The sequence below is a fragment of the Cherax quadricarinatus genome, chromosome 90, assembly GCF_038502225.1.
Source record: "Cherax quadricarinatus isolate ZL_2023a chromosome 90, ASM3850222v1, whole genome shotgun sequence".
Classification (NCBI taxonomy): domain Eukaryota; kingdom Metazoa; phylum Arthropoda; class Malacostraca; order Decapoda; family Parastacidae; genus Cherax; species Cherax quadricarinatus.
This window is the reverse complement of record NC_091381.1, coordinates 14,238,079-14,244,317: the sequence shown is the minus strand read 5'-3', so window position 1 is coordinate 14,244,317 and position 6,239 is coordinate 14,238,079.

Sequence of the window (6,239 nt, the reverse complement as noted above, 5' to 3'; positions counted from 1 at the left end):
TATATATATATATATATATATATATGCAAGGAATTCGCGAGAGCATGCGAAATATACACAAACAGGGGATGAGATGAAAAGCTGTAAGCCTTCTCCCTGAAAGCTGGCTGCCTTGGATCAAACGTGTAGCTCTTGCTACACGCCAAGGTATTGGTCCAGTGTGGGTAGATTGGTAAAGCACTGCGTACCTTGTCCTAAGGTTCGTAGGTTCGAGTCTCCTTCAGCCAGAGATCAGTATATATATATATATATATACACATATTTCCCCTTTCTGTCTAGCTTGCTCACTCTGGCTGTATGCTATATCACAGTTTCTCATTAGCCAACCTCTCTTAATTCTATTTGATATTTTATCTTTAGTCACTCGCTTTGTACTTTGTATATTTGTAACTGTGTGGCAACAAGTGCCAACTAGGCCTCAACGAACTGGCAGTTTGAAATTTTGTTGTATAATTTTAGGCTTTCTCTCGCCTTTACTTTATGTTTTTTTGCTAATACTTTGGTTATCACTTGTAGGGTTGTTCACTGACATTGTCACTAACACTGGTTGCTTCTAGCAGCTAAAGCACGACCTAAAAACACTAAGATTCTCGGAGCCTGGCGCTTGTGTGTGTGTGTGTGTGTGTTCATGTAGTCACATAGCCGTACTCACCTAGTTGAGGTTGCAGGGGTCGAGTCCAAGCTCCTGGCCCCGCCTCTTCACTGGTCGCTACTAGGTCACTCTTCCTGAACCGTGAGCTTTATCATACCTCTGCTTAAAGCTATGTATGGATACTGCCTCGACTACATCGCTTCCCAAACTATTAGACTTCCTGACTACTCTGTGGCTGAAGAAATACTTCCTAACATCCCTGTGATTCATCTGTGTCTTCAACTTCCAACTGTGTCCCCTTGTTACTGTGTCCCATCTCTGGAACATCCTGTTTTTGTCAACCTTGTCAATTCCTCTCAGCATTTTGTAGGTCATTATCCTGTCCCGCCTATCTCTCCTGTCCTCCAGTGTCGTCAGGTTGATTTCCCTTAACCTCTCCTCGTAGGACATACTTCTTAGCTCTGGGACTAGTCTTGTTGCAAACCTTTGCACTTTCTCTAGTTTCTTTAAGTGCTTAGCTAGGTGTGGGTTCCAAACTGGTGCCGCATACTCCAATATGGGCCTAACGTACACGGTGAACAGGGTCCTGAACGATTCCTGATTAAGATGTCGGAATGCTGTTCTGAGGTTTGCTAGGCGCCCATATGCTGCAACAGTTATTTGGTTGATATGCGCTTCAGGAGATGTGCATGGTGATATACTCACCCCAATATCTTTTTCCTTGAGTGAGGTGTGTAATCTCTGTCCCCCAAGACTGTACTCCGTCTGCGGTCTTCTTTGCCATTCCCCAATCTTCATGACTTTGCACTTGGTGGGATTGATCATCAGGAGCCAATTGCTGGACAAGGTCTGCAGCCTGTCCAGATACCTTTGTAGTTCTGCCTGGTCTTCGATCGAATGAATTCTTCTCATCAATTTCACGTCATCTGCAAACAGGGACACCTCGGAGTTCATTCCTTCCGCCATGTCGTTCACAAATACCAGAAACAGCACTGGTCCTAGCACTGACCCCTGTGGGACCCCGCTGGTCACAGGTGCCCACTCTGACACCTCGCCACGTACCATGACTCGCTGCTGTCTTCCTGACAAGTATTCCCTGATCCATTGTAGTGCCTTCCCTGTTATCCCTGCTTGGTCGTCCAGTTTTTGCACTAATCTCTTGTGTGGTAATGTGTCAAATGCCTTCTTGCAGTCCAAGAAAATGCAATTGACCCACCCCACTCTCTCTTGTCTTACTGCTGTCATCTTGTCATAGAACTCCAGTAGGTTTGTGACACAGGATTTCCCGTCCCTGAAACCATGTTGGCTGCTGTTGATGAGATCATTCCTTTCTAGGTGTTCCACCACTCTTCTCCTGACAATTTTCTCCATGACTTTGCATGCTATACATGTCAGTGACACTGGTCTGTAGCTTAGTGCTTCATGTCTGTCTCCTTTTTTAAAGATTGGGACTACATTTGTTGTCTTCTATGCCTCAGGCAATCTCCCTGCTTCGATAGATGTATTGAATATTATTGTTAGGGGTACACATAGCGCCTCTGCTCCCTCTCTCAGGACCCATGGAGAGATGTCATCTGGCCCCATTGCCTTTGAGGTATCTAGCTCAATCAGAAGCCTCTTCACTTCTTCCTCGGTTGTGTGTACTGTGTCCAGCACATGTTGGTGTGCCCCACCTCTCCGTCTTTCTGGAGCCCCTTCTGTCTCCTCTGTGAACACTTCTTTGAATCTCTTGTTGAGTTCCTCACATACTTCACGGCCATTTCTTGTTGTCTCTCCTCCTTCCTTCCTTAGCCTGATTACCTGGTCCTTGACTGTTGTTTTCCTCCTGATGTGGCTGTATAACAGCTTCGGGTCAGATTTGGCTTTCGCTGCTAAGTCGTTTTCATATTGTTGTTGGGCCTCCCTTCTTACCTGTGCATATTCGTTTCTGGCTCTACGACTGCTCTCTTTATTCTCCTTAGTCTTTTGCCTTCTATATTTCTTCCATTCCCTAGCACACTTGGTTTTTGCCTCCTTGCACCTTTGTGTGAACCATGGGCTCATCCTGGCTTTTTCATTATTCCTGTTTCCCTTGGGTACAAGCCTCTCCTCAGCCTCCTTGCACATTGTTGCTACATATTCCATCATCTAATTAACTGGCTTCCCTACGAGTTCTCTGTCCCACTGAACCTCATTCAATAAGTGTCTCATTCCCATGTAGTCCCCTTTCCTGAAGTTTGGTTTTATTTGTCCTGGCCTTCCTGCTTCCCCCTCCACTTGTAGCTCTACTGTGTATTCGAAGCTCAAAACCACATGATCGCTGGCCCCAAGGGGTCTTTCATATGTGATGTCCTCAATATCTGCACTACTCAAGGTGAATACTAAGTCCAGTCTTGCTGGTTCATCCTCTCCTCTCTCTCTTGTAGTGTCCCTTACGTGTTGATACATGAAGTTTTCCAGTACCACCTCCATCATCTTAGCCCTCCATGTATCTTGACCCCCATGTGGCTCCAAGTTCTCCCAGTCGATCTCCTTGTGGTTAAAGTCGCCCATGATCAGAAGCTTTGCCCAGCATGTATGAGCTCTTCTGGCCACTGCAGCCAGTGTGTCAACCATCGCTCTATTGCTCTCGTCATTCTCTTGCCCTGGCCTCCTGCTGTTCTGTGGTGGGTTATGTGTACTCACCTATTTGTGGTTGCAGGGGTCGATTCACAGCTCCTGGCCCCGCCTCTTCGCTGATTGCTACTAGGTCTTCTCTCTCCCTGCCCCATGAGCTCTATCATACCTCGCCTTAAAACTATGTATGGTTCCCGCCTCCACTACGTCACTTTCTAGGCTATTCCACGGCCTGACTACTCTATGACTGAAGAAATACTTCCTAACATCCCTTTGATTCATCTGAGTCTTCAACTTCATATTGTGACCTCTTGTGTCTGTGTCCCTTCTCTGGAACATCTCGTCTTTGTCCACCTTGTCTATTCCGCGCAGTATTTTATATATCGTTATCATGTCTCCCCTGACCCTCCTGTCCTCCAGTGCCGTCAGGCCGATTTCCCTCAACCTTTCTTCGTAGGACAATCCCCGTAGCTCTGGGACTAGTCTTGTTGCAAACCTTTGCACTTTCTCTAATTTCTTGACGTGCTTGACTAGGTGTGGATTCCAAACTGGTGCTGCATACTCCAGTATGGGCCTGACGTAAATGGTATACAGAGTCTTAAACGAATCCTTACTGAGGTATCGGAACGCTATCCGTAGGTTTGCCAGGCGCCCGTATGCTGCAGCAGTTATCTGATTGATGTGCGCCTCAGGAGATATGCTCGGTGTTATACTCACCCCCAGATCTTTTTCCTTGAGTGAGGTTTGCAGTCTTTGGCCATCTAAACTATATTGTGTCTGCGGTCTTCTTTGCCCTTCCCAAATCTTCATGACTTTGCATTTGGCAGGGTTAAATTCAAGGAGCCAGTTGCTGGACCAGGCTTGTAGCCTGTCTAGGTCTCTTTGTAGTCCTGCCTGATCCTCATCCGATTTGATTCTTCTCATTAACTTCGCATCATCTGCAAACAAGGGCACTTCTGAGTCTATCCCTTCAGTTCTGTCGTTCACATATACCAAGAACAGCACAGGTCCTAGGACTGACCCCTGTGGAACCCCGCTTGTCACAGGCGCCCACTCTGACACCTCGTCGCGTACCATGACTCGTTGTTGCCTCCCTGTCAGGTATTCTCTGATCCATTGCAGTGTGTGTGTGTGTGTGTGTGTGTGTGTGTGTGTGTGTGTGTGTGTGTGTATGTGTGTGTGTGTGTGTGTGTGTGTGTGTGTGTGTGTGTGTGTGTGTGTGTGTGTTTTTGTATGTGCTTGTGTTTATGTTTGTGTGTTTGTGTGTGTGAGTTTGTGTGTGTGTGTGTATGTGTGTGTGTGTGTGTGTGTGTGTTTGTGTTTGTCTGTGCATGTGTGTTTGTGTGTGAATGTGTGTTTGTGTGTGTGTGTGTGTGTGTGTGTGTGTGCGTGCGTGTGTGTTTGTGTGTTCATGTGTGTGTGTGTGTTTTTGTTTGTGTGTGCATGTGTGTGTGTGTGTGGGTTTCTGTGTGTGTTTGTATTTGTGTGTGTATGTGTGTTTGTGTGTTCATGTGTATTTGTTTGTTCATGTGTGTGTGTGTGTGTTTGTGTTTGTCTGTGCATGTGTGTTTGTGTGTGCATGTGTGTTTGTGTGTGCATGTGTGTTTGTGTGTGCATGTGTGCTTGTGTGTGCATGTGTGTTTGTGTGTGCATGTGTGTTTGTTGCATGTATGTGTTTGTTTGTTCATATGTGTGTGTGTTTGTGTTTGTGTGTTTATGTGTGTGTGTGTTTGTGTGTTCATGTGTGTGTGTGTGTGTGTGTGTGTGGGTGCAGACGTAGGTGCACAAGGCTCCGAGAACCCTAGTGTTTTTTTTAAGGCGTGCAGTAAATGCTAGCAGTAATCAGTGGTAGTGACAACGTCAGTGAGCAATAATACGAGTGATAACTAAAGTTATTAGTTAAAAATAGTCGAGAGGAAGCTGAAATTATCAATATTTCAAAGCGCCAAGCCGTTGTGGGTCTATAGGCGCTGTTGCCACACAGATTCAAACATACAAAGATCAAAGTGAGTGTGGAAGCGGCTGCTCAAGAATTATCAGCGTTTGGCTAACAAGTGAAATGTGGGGCACCATACAGTGAGAGTGAAAAAGTTAATAAGCAAAAGGGGAAAGGAAAAATAAAATATATAACAAGGGAAGGTGGCAGCAGTAGTCCTGCTTAAGCAGTGACGTCACGACAAGTTGTGTGCCATTATACATATAAAGTGAAGTGCATATAATGTAAAGTGTATACTATCATAAGTGAAAAGTGAAATCGCGTGAGGAACGAGGGATGTATGAGCACATGTGGCTATAATCAACACGGGTGAAGGATCTCCAAAATAGGGATTTAAGAACTACGTATGACGACTTCGTCATCAGCATCTGGCAACAGTCACGACCGTTGCCAGCGCTAGTATCATTCACCTATTTTGTGGTTTGCATGTTGCAGGCTTGTTCTGGCCTTGCATCGCTGTTAGATACTGGTCACTCACTCCTGCAAGCTATTACAGTAGTTATTAGTAGTAAGAATACTTAGGAAGCTAGGAAGTCCTCTCTCAACGTGAACAAGGTATAGGATAATAACCAGCAATAAAGGGCAATAAGTGGAGAGAGTAGCATTTCTAGGAAAGACAGTCGAAACAGAGAGGTATAACGGATCTTTAAACCACACCATCTACCCCCCCCCCACTAACCATCCCTCTCTCATACACACACAAGGGCAGACACTCATAGAAGCTTTAGACCCAAGTAGCAATTTCCACTTTTTACAACCCAGAATTACTGGTATGTATTAAGAGTATCTACCCCTCATACCTCCCCAATACACACAAATACACATGTATACACACATACACACACAGCTTTTAAGGGCAACATAGTAAGTAGGTGGGGTCAAGCCCCAGGAGAGTGGGGGTCAGGTCACAAGAAGTTGCGGCCAGTCAAGGACCACTGACACACACACACACACACACACACACACACACACACACACACACACACACACACACACACACACACACACACACACACACACACTGGTCTGCAATATACTACAGTGTAGTGGGTCACA